The 13,540-nt window shown below is 39.5% G+C and overlaps 1 protein-coding gene across 14 annotated transcripts in view; it reads right to left on the bottom strand.

Moving 5' to 3' along the window:
* The window catches only part of RALYL (RALY RNA binding protein like), a 612,319-nt gene that overhangs the window by 583,700 nt on the left and 15,079 nt on the right, over positions 1–13,540 (bottom strand). Inside the window, exon 1 of one of the 14 annotated variants that reach the window (XM_073330705.1) lies at positions 9,905–9,934. The exons of 12 other annotated variants lie outside the window; for them this stretch is intronic. The gene's annotated coding sequence lies outside the window, so the exon portion shown is untranslated. Of the gene's footprint in view, positions 1–9,904; positions 9,935–13,540 lie in introns of those variants that run through there. One more of the 14 variants, XM_073330695.1, reaches the window with a different exon arrangement.

Here is a 13,540-nt window from a genome sequence, read left to right on the forward strand (position 1 = left end):
GGTGCAGTGGAGGAGGTTTAGGTTGGATATTAGGAAAAACTTTTTCACTAGGAGGGTGGTGAAACACTGGAATGCGTTACCTAGGGAGGTGGTGGAATCCCCTTCCTTAGAAGTTTTTAAGGTCAGGCTTGACAAAGCCCTGGCTGGGATGATTTAGTTGGGATTGGTCCTGCTCTGGGTAGGGGCTTGGACTAGATGGCCTCCAGAGGTCCCTTCCAACTCTGTTATTCTATGATTCTGGGACAGAAAGATGCCCTAACCTTTTGAGGATTCCTCCAGCATAGCAGAATTTCTGGCTGACATATCTTGTTCTATACCACCATCTCTGGCATAGACACACCAGGGGCAGGAGGAGGTGTGTCCGGAGTGCGCGGCACTTTGCCAATTCCCAGCTAATGTAAATTGGCTCTTTGGGGCTTTTATAAGCTGACACAAGCTGTAGAAGCTTCCAGTAGCCCTGAGAAATCAGGGGAGTGCAAAGCTGGCATACAGACACCTTTGTCTCCACACACACACCCCACAACCTCTTGGGCCCTGCAATAACCAGAGGTCATCTGGCTCTGAGGACATTTTAATGCTTCTTAATCGAGTTGGATGAAACACTCATAGTGAATGCTTCTTAATACAATTTGCCTATTTTTCAAGTTCACTGAGTTTCCATTAAACAGGAGCAATTTTATCAGATTTCACACATTTCTTTCACTGTCTGGATGTTTTCAAAAATACGGAAAAGCTGTTTTTTGCTTGAACAGTCACATTTATGAATTTTGAAAAAGTTGCCAGAAAAGAAGGTGTTTCCTAAAGAAGTATGAATACAGGGCTAGGAGGCACGTAGGTTGAGCAGTTTTCACAATTATCCCTTGGTATTAAAAATTCTTTACACGCATATAAAACATTATAAATAGTATTGATTATATTGCCCTAATCCAAGAAGAAAGTGCCGTTATTCCCATTATACATTTGAATGCACACAGACTCAGAAAGGCTAAGTTACTTGCCCAGACTGACACAACCAATAGCACAGCCAAGGTCTTCTTACCCCCTTGTCCTACACTTCATCCGCTAGATCAGAATTCTCCTCTTCCTCTAAATAACATACTTTACCTTGCTGTGCCACACATCTTATATGTTTTCAATTTTTATCCATGGTAGGTAATTTACTCCATTTTGGATAATGGAGCATAATGGAAAGCTGATAGTCAAAGAAGTTAAGCACAATGGCATACATTTCACCCAGCTCGTTACACATGGTAACCGAACAGAAATACTAGCTTTAAAACATAGAACAGAAAAAAATTTGCTATTATAATATTATTTCTACTCTATAATTATCTTTTTAAACTTAATATGAGTTATATTCAATGCTCACTTTTAGGTAGTTTTCTGTTTGTCATCATGGAAAGAACCCAAGTTTTCTTAATATCAGTAAAATTTAGTGTCTTCTAGCTAGGGATATTACTATATCGGGCTTGATCCTTCAGCCCATACACAAAGAAGTTGTTTGTTGGCTTCAAGGTTTACTCATTGTGTGTGCCTTAAGTGTAATCCTTGGGGCAAAGCAGAATGGATAAAAAGATCATTTACAGTTGGATCTCTGGGAATTGGCTACCTTTGTTCCTTGTGTTATTTAACCCATCCTAAAGATTAACATTATAAACTGTGATACTGAAAAATTATTCTAAAATTAAACTGTCAAGTGACTGAATAAAACATTTTTCTTTTGTGAAGAAAACAAGTCACACAAGTCTTCTGTTTGTCTATAGCTGGCCTAATCACATGCCAACAATCTCTAGAATCCATTAATATACTCTCTTTGTCAATGCAACTCCTGCTAGGGAGGGTAAACCTTAGCCTACGTAAAATGTGTTATTGATTTTAATCAATACACCGCTCGAGTCTGAAGATGGATTTTTCTGCAATGAAATGTAACAGAATGGAGGTAAAAAATGTGCAAGTTGGTGCCCTCTACCCTTTTCAGAAGCAACTGATATTTTGACCATTCTGTCACCATGAATAATGCACTCTCCTGAAACCATTTTCAAACCGCACAAGGTAGGCAGTGGAGCTGGATGGATTTCATTGCAAAAATGGCTCCCTAGAACCCTTTATTCATGGTCACCATATTAATCTCTCTCTCTCACTCATTCACAAAGACAGGTGTCTATATAGCAGCAGTAGTCACTCCATAGTTAAGACTGAAACTAGCTCCCCATTATAAGTCCAAACAACCCACCTCCCCCCGGTCCCAAAAAAAGCAACCCCCATTAAATTTCATGCACATAAGTTATGAAGGTGGATCCTTGGCTTCTGTAAATCAGTGTAGCAACAATGAAATTAATAGAGATACGCTCATTGACACCAGCTCAGAATCTCACAATGGTGTTTAAAAATGTCTCATAGCCTTGACTTTTGAACATTTTCCTAATATAGGCTTACCTTAACTCCAAAATGGGTTGGTCAACAAATGTATAAACATTTTGTTGGCCTTGTTAAAGAGAAGTGCCTTTTAGTATTTGTTGTTGTTGTTTTGTTTTGCAGAGGTAATGGAAGAATTACAGAGATACCTAAACAGTTATATAAAAGGGGCATATGGAGATGTCACAAGGTGGCTGAGAAAGGCAGAGAGTCCTTTATTCATGTTAAACTTTAGATACTTAAATTTTGCTAAATATAAAACTTTTAAACATCCAGGGCCTGTTTCTCCACTGTGTAGCACAGGTATAAAACTGGAGTAACTCCACTGATTTCAACCTCAGTGATTTCTGTGGAATTACACTGGCATAAAACTAATAACAGTGATGAATCAGACCCTAAACGTTTTCATTGTGCACAAAAGTTTCTCTCTTACAACTTCCATTCACCCCACTGTCCCCTGCCTCTGTAACCCACACAAATATTACTCCACTACAGGGAAAATGGGCTCAGAGGTAGTTTAAGCACGCCAGGTGACAGTCCCAAGGGGGTCTCTGTACAACACTCCTATGGACTTGCTCAGGTCTTTTAATAGCTGACAGATCAGACTGGACCTTCTGCCACCAAAGACCACAAACTGGATTCCCCCAGTAGAAATGAACTGGGCCCATATCTTGTTTCACTCTAGAAGTTGTTCACTGTAATACTATGTAGAAGAGGTTATCAGCAATGTATGGCCAAGTTACAATAATGAAACACAACTGTCAATTTCCTGATTTTGTGTTAAAAGAACCTCAAATTTGTTGCAGCAACATAGTGTTCCATGTACATCCCTTGTTTTGCTTTTTAAGTAAAGATAAAAATGGGTGTCAATCTTTGCTTGAAAGTGCAATCACTATCACTTTGAGCCAAAAGTGCTTGAAGGAAATAGACTCATAAGAGTCACCACCAATTCATGAATGAAGAAACAAATGTTGCTGCAACAGATTTCCTGCAGTAAGCCAGCGGATGGCACCTAAGTGCAAGCAGCCAAGCCCTCGTGGATCAAGGGCCTAGAGGGGCAAGAAGATAGAAGATTTCATGATAATTGGGAGGAGCTAAGCTGACCAAATAGCAAGTGTGAAAAATTGGGATGGGGGTGGGTAATAGGTGTCTGTATAAGAAAAAGCCCCAAATATCAGGACTGTCCCTATAAAATCAGGACATCTGCTCACCCTAGAAAGGAGCTGGAGGGTGGGCATTATCTTGCCTGCAGTGTGTGTGATGGGGCTCTATGGAAGGAAGGGCTGTGTTCTGTGGGAGTGGATGTGCATGAGCAAGGGGAAAGGACTGTGTTGGACACAGCTAGACTGAAGGTGCGGGTGAGCACTTTGAATTGAGACTCACATGTCCCAAGGGTGAAGGCCGAGTAGCTGAGGAGCAGTGACCCCACCAGACTGGGCGTCCAGACTGAGCAGCAAACAGAGGCACAGCTACCTTACCAGCCAAGCACATCTCAGCTCTGTGTGTATCAACAATGGGATCAGAGGCCTGGGCGGATAGGTAGGGGTGTGACGTTGCACTCCATATGTTTATGGAAATATGTTTATAAGTGTAAATTTGACATAACTGGAATATGCTTTATGCAAAAGGTCTTGTAAGGTATCATTACAAAGCGTATAATCTACTGAGTGTGTTCATCCTATTTATATGAATGTATCATTCTTGTATCTGAAATTAGGAATATGAAATATAATTCTGAGGTCCTATTGTAGTTATGCAAAGTATGGGCCATTAATGGTAGTTTGGAATCTTGATGGTCCCCATTAACTAGGACAATTGGTTGTAGATGGCTGTTTACTGTAAGCCCTCCTGTAGACATGTGTGCCAGTAAGTAGGTAACGAAGTCTCACACGACATGTGAAAATGTCACATGATACTGGAATCCATCTTTAACCTGGTGCTTTCCCATTTAGAAGGAGGGCGGGGACCCAAAGAGAAACAAAGGATTCCTGCCTTGTGCCAAAGCTATAAAAGAGGGTGGAACAGAACAAAATGGTCCCAGTCATGTGGAATCTCCTGCTTTTCACCTAAGATACCTCCTGGAACTAACAAGAACGGTACCAGGGAAAGGATTGGGCCCAGACCAAGAAGGAATCTAGTCTGTAAAAGAAGCTTATTGGAACATCTCTGAGGGTGAGATTTACCTGTATTCAGTTTCTTAGTGTATTAGGCTTAGACTTGCGTGGTTTTGCTTTATTTTACTTGGAGACTTACTTTGTTCTGTCTGTTACTACTTGAAACCACTTAAATCCCATTTTTTATACTTAATAAAATCACTTTTGTTTATTGACTAACCCAGAGTAAGTGCATGATCAATACCTGGGGGAGCAAATAGCTGTGCATCTCTCTCTATCAGTGTTATAGAGGGTGGACAATTTATGAGTTTACCCTGTATAAGTTTTAAATGGAGTAAAATGGATTTATTTGGGATGTGGATCCCATTCAGAGCTGGGTGCTGGAGATAGGAAACCTGCTAAGCTGTTTTCAGTTAAGTCTGCAGCTTTGGGGGCATGGTTCAGACCCTGGGTCTGTGTTGCAGCAGACTGACATGTCTGGCTCAACAAGACAGGATTCTGGAGTCCCCAGCTGACAGGGAAAATGGGCTCAGAGGTAGTTTAAGCACGCCAGGTGACAGTCCCAAGGGGGTCTCTGTAACCAAACCTATCACAAGGGGGAATAAAGATTTGAGACAGATCTGGAGGTAGGAGAAGAGATTGTGCTATTGTTTCACTCTCCTACTGTTGTTATGGAATTTCCTTAAGTTTCCCATCCCCATTTCAACCAGCTGGTTTGCCCCATTCCCGTACCTAATATTCTTTTATGTAAATAGCTTGAATACTGTTGTAATAATTGGGACAACAAATTTACCTTAATTGTGAACTCAACTGTAAAAAGTATGTGAAAGTTCATAAAATGTCACAATAGCCTATAATAACAAATGTTGCTGGAAAAAGGTCTGAAAATGAGACAGAAAAACTGAATTAGCCTATTGATGTAACTCATGGTCTGTGGTAAGGTCATGCTTGATAAACAAGCAAATGTGAATCTGGAAATTAATAAACCAAAACCGGGGTGTTAAATATTAAGCCTAATTGGTAGATAAAGTAATGAGGGGGTACACTATTCCACCCATCACACCCTTTTTGGGTCCTTAAAGACACTTTCAGGGGGAAAATATGAAGAACAGGCAAAGGCTACTGAAGCAAGCTTCACCATCGTGGCTGTCACTCCAACCATCTCCTGGGACCCCAGGGCCTTCATTATCCTAATTCTGAGAAATTCTGAGACCAGAGAAGGAACCAGCCTCTACCAGCTCCAGCTGAATCCCAAATACCATGTGAGATAAAAGGGGATCAGATTTTAACAACACCAGCAACAACCACAGCTCTAGCTCATCTCAACTAACTTCTCATTTTACCCCAAAGGACAGTTATTACCATCTTTGATACAATCTAAGAGAATCTCAGACAAGGGTTTTTTCCTTTCTAAAACTTTCTCCAGCTAAAGGGAATAAAACAAAAAATGTTGTTAAAATTAAAACCTTACTTTTATATTTCAAATACTTTCACTCTTTTTCTTTCTTTTCTGTATCTTTAACCATTTTTTTAAAAAAAAATAGTCCTGAGCAAGCTAAAGTTTTCAGACCCACATAAGCAAAAGGGGCAAATGCCCAGCCTGTGGAGGAATAGGTGCAGGCTTCCTACCTTAGGTTATCTACCAGCACCTGTGCCCAGCACAGAAGGGCATGGGGGATTCTAACTAATACATACATACATATATATAGCACAATATGCGGCACTGATTCTCACAGGAATTACAATGCTAAGCTGGCAGTTGGAGAAAACCTCATGGGTGGGTGGGTGAGTGTAACATTTCCCTTTATTCAGGATAAATAGAAAAAAGAAGGTAAGATCCTTTCTGGAGTAAAATAGCTGAAATAATAGGTGCCACCATCCAGAGCATAGACCATGTGCAAGGCTGGTCAAAAATCTGAAATATGTGGGCAGATGAGTTTCACTGGGGGCTGGGCATTGTTTGAGGGAGCTGTGTGTGGGTGGCAGAGAAGCAGCAGAAACACCAAGCAGCAGACAAAGAAAGCAGAAAGGAAGCCCCAGGGAGAACCAGCAGTTTGATCCTGAGAAAAAAGCTAAGAGAGAAAGCTTTTGGGCAGAGTGCTGGCTGAAAAGAAGCTTAGAACAGTGAACAAAGAAACCCATTGTTTGATTTCTACTGTATTCAGGGAAACAAGACTTTGTGTGAATTGTTTGTAAATAATTAGGATTGTATCAATACAATACCTGACTCCAGCATCAATTTCTCTTCCTAACAGAAACAACCTGCAAAACTCCAAATATTGGCTAATTGCTTGGTTCAAAAGGGTAAAAATAACTTTATTGCACTTTACAATAGCTTAATTTTTAAGGCATTCTTCCAGTGACTTTTCCATTCCATTATATATACACAACATCACTATGATCCAGACTATTTAAATGTATGTTTGGGTTTCAACAATAAGATAGGGAATAAATTTTGTGAAGGGGTGTAGCACACGATCACACAAGCTTTCCACATTAGTAAAGGCATCATTATTTTGATTTTATTATTGTTTCTCTTGAATAAAATACCTAATACAACATTTCGGTTTGATTTGGTTTTGCAGCATGGCTTTATTTTAAAATGCAGTCTGGATTCTGGGAAATACTACCTATTCCTGCCAAACAAATTTGCATAGAAGTATAGGTTGCCAGGTGGCTATATATATCAGCCAATTCTGACTATAATCTCAAAAGATCTCACCAGCAATTCAAGGTTGACCTTGGTTAGAAATTGGATGAGTTGGGTTGGACTACAAGAAGTAGTTTTATGTTGATTGAGTAGAGGTCACTCTTTCTTCTGAATAACTACCAGAGCCATTCTTCAATACAAAGTTAGAGAGCATGCCATTGTTGGAGAAACTAACTTTCAGAGGAGTTTTAAAACCACTGGTATTATTCAGGTGGATAGTTATTCTTCACTTCTTTCCCTCAAGTGTTGTGTAGTTCTGTGATCTGCTAAATAGTAACCATGTTCCATCCTAGAAAGAGTGGTGGTTTGTGAGATTTGTGTGATCTTTAATTATATGATCAAATACTACACATGCTTACTATAGTCACATCTTAGAAAATCTGCAGTAGGGAGCACCTCTCCTGTGCATTTTAGGAGGTTTGCAGGAGAGATCTCCACATCTAGGAACTTAAATTAGTTCACAGTTGAGGATAGTATTTTTGTGTCTTTCCAACAGCAGAGTTTCTAAGGTACACAGGCATAGGGCTCCCTTCATTACACTTTACAAAGTCTGTAGGAGCCCTTCCCCACTCTCTTTCCAATTTATGAGATATTAAGGAGTTCTCATTATATTCCCAGGTATCCTGACCAATTTGCAGCTTGACTGGACTTCACTATGCAGCTAAAGTCATGCATGAACAGGAAATTGCACGGGGCAGCAGCCAAGACCCTGGGCACGCAGGGTGGCAGCAGAGTTTAATCGTTATCTGAAACCATTAAGCATCGAGATTATCAGTTAATCGGTTAAACTTTTACAGCCCTATTCACCTTATGAACACTGGGGAACAATGTAAACTGTTATGCAGTCTTATCTATAGCTATCACTCTAGCACTACCTACATATGCAAGCCTTATATATTGTAGGTATGGTGACCAGATGTCCTGATTTTATAGGGACAGTCCCAACATTTGGGGCTTTTTGTTATATAGGCCCTTATTAACTCCCACCCCCATCCCAATTTTTCACACTTGATATCTGGTCACCCTAATTGTAGGGAGTGCTATAGTGCTATACATAGGATTCCAAAGCACTTTGGGATCCTCTGGAGGGAAAGTAAGATATATAAATGAAAGATATTTTTAAGCCAGAAATAAAAACGTATATAATGCCTTTCTGTGAATTCATATTTCACAAGAACACCTATGTATGTTTGTGCTTTAATTCTCAAGCACAAGCAATTTATTATAGGTATGGTACACGTATCAACTGAAATTTGAGTACATATAATTTTCCTTTTAGATTTGTCTCTGAAAGCCACAACATTTGCTGCTAATGACAATTTTAGCCCATCCAGGATAACAAAATCTTTACTTATATTTCTCAGCTCCTCCAGTAGCTTCTGCTAGCTGTTCTATTACTGTATGTATGATAACTACTTCCACTCAAAATCAGCTCATTATTTAAAAATCTAAATTAGTTACATGTCTACTTAAACCTTTACCTACAAAATTTCTGTATGATTTTTCTGCAGACTTCACTCTGGTAATTTCACGATTTGTTAACTTGTCTTTGATGTCTGTTTCTGGTCCATCTGCTTTGAAATCTGGCGTTATTATTCTATTAATAAAGAAGCCACTTTTTTTAAAGGTTGAACTGAGCTCAAAGGTATTAGAGAATGCAGTAGCATGTTTAAAAATGTTTTTCAATATTACTTTGGTGTTATTCATATCTCCACATACAATGGTTTCTCAACATTTGTATTAGAAGTTTACTATTTGGCTGTAAAATTATATTTTGGGTTGAATCTTCACATTTGAGCCCTGGAAGCTTTTTTTCCATAGTTTTTTATAAAAATCTGCTTGGAGTTTTTTAATTGAATTTGGTTTTGATTCAAATCTCAGTGATTTTTGGACTGCAGAAAATTATTGGAGATTCTGATACTTGACACTGATCTCAATAACTTGGGTAACATTGTTTCTATTTGGTAGCAGTAGAATATCATTTTTTTATATCCCTCTCAGAATTCCTGAGTCTGTCCAGCACCACTTTCATATAAAGCATAGCAACCTGGAGACCTGCTATCATACCCTGACTTACAAGAACTTACATGCTTAAGATTTTCTCAAGAACTCAAAAAAATAGAGAAGGGTTCTTCTCCTGCAGAGTTACAGGTCCTTTCTTGATGTTTGTCACCCTGGGACAGATACACTGTTGTAGAATTATCAGATACTTTGCTCTACATCGCATAGTATTGACAGGGAGATAGAGGAAAATATGACTCTCCTCACTCATGCGGATCTTCTTAGAGTAGGCGCAATGTGCCTCAGGTGGCACTTGACCAAAATAAGGATGTAATAAATGTGCATTAAGAAGGCCATGACCATGAGATTTCATAGGAAGTCTTGAAAAAGTGAAAATTACAGAACACATTTTTGTCATAATTGCACCTACAAAAACGGTGCACCTGTGCATGCACAGAGGTGACTGTGTATACAAAACCTGCATTTTTGCATGCAAAATAGTCAATTGCACAAGGAAAATAATATTTGCATGCATAAGTAACCACAGGTATATGCATAATTTCTTTTAAAGAAATAGTCATTAGGTCACGTGAATATATGATACTCTAGCATTCTTAACACTTATAGTAGACTGTAAGCTCTTTGAAGCTGTTCTGTTACATACTTGTATGGCACCTAGCACAGTGGAGCTCCGATCCATCATTGGGGCTCCTAGGTGCTACTGCAATAAAATTAAATAAAAATAATAATTGATACTTAAAAGCCTGTGGTGTCATGAAGCTTAATTATTGTTTGCAAAGGATTTGAAATTCTTAGATAAAAGGGGCTGTGCATAGTAGGCACCTATACAAACTTAGCATTTGCTACTCTACAGTTAGTACAGTATCATGGCATATCCTATTCTAAGTACAGGCTAAGATACCTTAGCAGGTGAATGTTGAGTGTTTAACAAAATTATATTATTAACTGTAATCATATAATGATTTATATTTAAAAGTGCTACAGTGCTGTCCAAAGATTAACTCATGTCTGCACATTTGTGAGGTAGGCAAAGAAATATTGCCTCTATAAACATATGGGGAAACTGAGATACAGAGCAGTTAAGGTACTTCCAAATTCATGCAGTGATAAATAAAGTCAGTATTGAAACACAGGCATTCCTGGCTTTCAATTGTCTACTCTGTCCACTAACTCATGCTGCCTCCCAATGACATTACATTTTTATGATATAATCGTGATATAAAGTTGTCTTTTCACATATGGAAATACATTTAAGGTAATCTTTACAATAATTATGGAATACATAAGGAATTGTATTTTAAAATGGCAAGTGGTTTATTTGATAAAAACTCATGTAAAAATAACATTAAGGATCTGTAACAACCTTGCAAATGTTAGGAAACTTATCATTATATATTCAAATTTCATATTGTTAAGAAACATAAGACTTCACATTCAGTCCACCTCAAAGTACCTAGATAATGCCTCAAGAATTTACCATTAATACTGCATTTTTCTCCTTTTGTGAATTTGTCTTCAATGTTTAAAGTAACATTGTCGACACCAAAATCAAGCAGTCATAAAATTTTCTTTGCATATTTTGCAAATACAAACACAAAATAATTTGACTACTCATAATTATTGCACTGCACAGCAGAAGAGTCCAATTATGTACTCCATACTCAGATCACACCCCAATGGGATTTTCGCATGATGCCTCACTCCAGGCTCCAAGTAAAATGTCAAATACTTTGAGACTCGTGATAAAATTGGAAGAGTTGGCAACACTGCGTTATCTTCCTACCCTATAGTGGATTGTTCCCTTATACTGTAACTCACACGTCTCTGATCTATATAACAAAATTTGGCCAGTGAATGGCCCATAAAAGTGGTTCTCAAACTTATTTGATCCCCTCCCCTTCTTTGTGTCTGTAGAAGTTTACTCCCGTCTATTGACGCCTAGCCAACACCCGCCCCTCTACAGCCGCCCAGTTCTGAAAACATCGCCACCACCCGCAGCATCACAGAAGTAAGGGTGTCAGTGCCATACCACCCTGACTTCTCCACTGCTGCTGGCAGCGGTGCTGCCTTCAGAGCTGGGTGTCTGGCCAGCAACCACTGTTCTCTGGCCACCCAGCTCCAACTGTGCACAGTAAGTTTTTTCCCCTAACGCTTCTCATGCTCCCTCCCCCCAAACACATTCCATGCCCCACCAAGGGGATGCATCTCCCTGTTTGAGAACCTCTGATTTATAGTTTGATTGCTACTGAAATTAATAAATTTAACTTTGAAAAGTAGCTGTTGCACATGCTCACTAACTGCTTTTCACAAAGACTTTATAACTTCAGGTTCATAATCTCTCTCTGAAAACTGGCAAGGTAAATAAGAGTAAATATTCATAATCTTACAAAATTATCTATGACATACCAAAAACAGACCTATCCTCCGGTCAACTCATACTTTTATAGGATTTAGTACATTTTTCCTAATATTTTAGACTTCAATTCATAAAAAAGTTATATTTTTCAAAGGGAAAAATTCTATGCTCTTTTATACCAATTTATACCACGTAATCTCATTGAAATCAGAGGTATAGCATGGAGTACAAATTTACCCAGAAATTAGAGCTAGCCTAGTGCTGTATACTCCCTGTGTGAAACCATGGCTCCCCTGAAATCAGGGGAAAACTCCTATTGACTTCAGTGGGCTAGGTCTTTGGACAAGTCATATGTTAATCTTTTTTTCCTCGTTTTTCTCTCTGTTAAATGCAGATGATAACATTCTCTACCTCTCAGAGGGACTGTGATTACTGTTTGTTAGGAACTCAAAAACTACAGTAGAGCATTCCATAAAAGTTTATAAATAAATCCAATTTTATAATGTTTGATTATATATCATATCTCACAGTTTGTTGTAAAGTTTGCAGTATATATTGTCAGTATAGATACATATATGATTGATATATTATATACAGAAATATGTTAAAAGGACATTATTAAGATTGCAAAGTCAAGCACTCAAAAGTTATCAAATGCCAGTGCAAACTTAATTGCTCTCCTTGTGCATATGCATTACAATAGTCTTTATTTACATGATCACATGAGAAGAATTAGTTGGGGATTGGTCCTGCTTTGAGCAGGGGGTTGGACTAGATCACCTCCTGAGGTCTCTTCCAACCCTGATATTCTATGATTCTAAGAATGGTGAGATGCAGGAATCCTAGCTTTCATTCCAGGTTCTGGAGGGAAATGTGTTTTAGTGGTCACAGGCTCTTCTGCCTGTTCCCCCAAAGCTTGATCCTTTCTGCCCTGTCCTCTCCGACTTGTCCCTGTCTCAGTCTTGTCGCTCCCTCACCATGGCTCCTCATCCCAGTCTTATTCTCTTAACCTAGCCAGTCACACTCTCCACTCCTCGGGTTTCTTACCCAGTTCCAGTCTCCTTGCCCAGTCAGTTCCAGTTCTCCTTTTCCTGGCTTCTTGTGAAATCTGTCTTTCTTCTCAGCATCCAGTTATCGCCCCCATTCTGCCTCTATTCCTCATCCCAGTCAACTCCTTGGGGTCCTTGTCCAATTTCATTCCCTTCCTCTGCAAGTTTCTTGTCCCAGTCTCTTTTCCCAACAGTCCAAATTCTTCCCCCCACACCATTGTCACTCTCTGCTCCCCTCCACCTCTTCCCATCTGCCATACTGGTTCCAAGTCTCAGTCTCTTGGCCCAGCCAGTCCCAGTCTCTGTCTCCCCCCCGCCCCTCCTCCACCAACTCCCAGTATAAGTTTCCCTCTCTCTCAGCCAGGGTCCAACCCCAGACCCCCCTGCTCAGGACCTTTATCCCAATCTACTCCCCCCCCCACACACACACTAATGAAGGTCTGGCTCTTGCCCCCTCGGCATTCAAATGTGGCAGCTTCCTACTGCTGACTGGACCCAGCATGTGGACATTGAGAACACAGAAGAGAGAGGCTCCCTGCTCTGAGTTCCAGTGCCTGGCTTTAGCCTGGTCTGCAGTAGTGCAAAGCTGCCATTGCAGCACAATTCTACTGAGCATTGGGCTGGAGCATGCTCAGTAAAAATGGAATCTTCCTTGGTTTCAGCTGAGAAGCTCGAGCAGGTCTCTATTTAGCATGTGAAAACTGATATTTTTTCAAAATCTTGTAATTTGACTAAGTTTAGGTACATTTTCATGGGAATAGCAAAACACATCCCTGTCAGAAAAAGACATCCTCTTGCCAAATTTCAAGTCCTTTCTCCAAAGAATGGAGATACTAGAGTTTCTCACACACAAAAAAGTCACTAGAATTTTTTT

This window comes from Lepidochelys kempii, chromosome 2 (genome assembly GCF_965140265.1).
Source record: "Lepidochelys kempii isolate rLepKem1 chromosome 2, rLepKem1.hap2, whole genome shotgun sequence".
In the NCBI taxonomy this organism is placed as follows: domain Eukaryota; kingdom Metazoa; phylum Chordata; order Testudines; family Cheloniidae; genus Lepidochelys; species Lepidochelys kempii.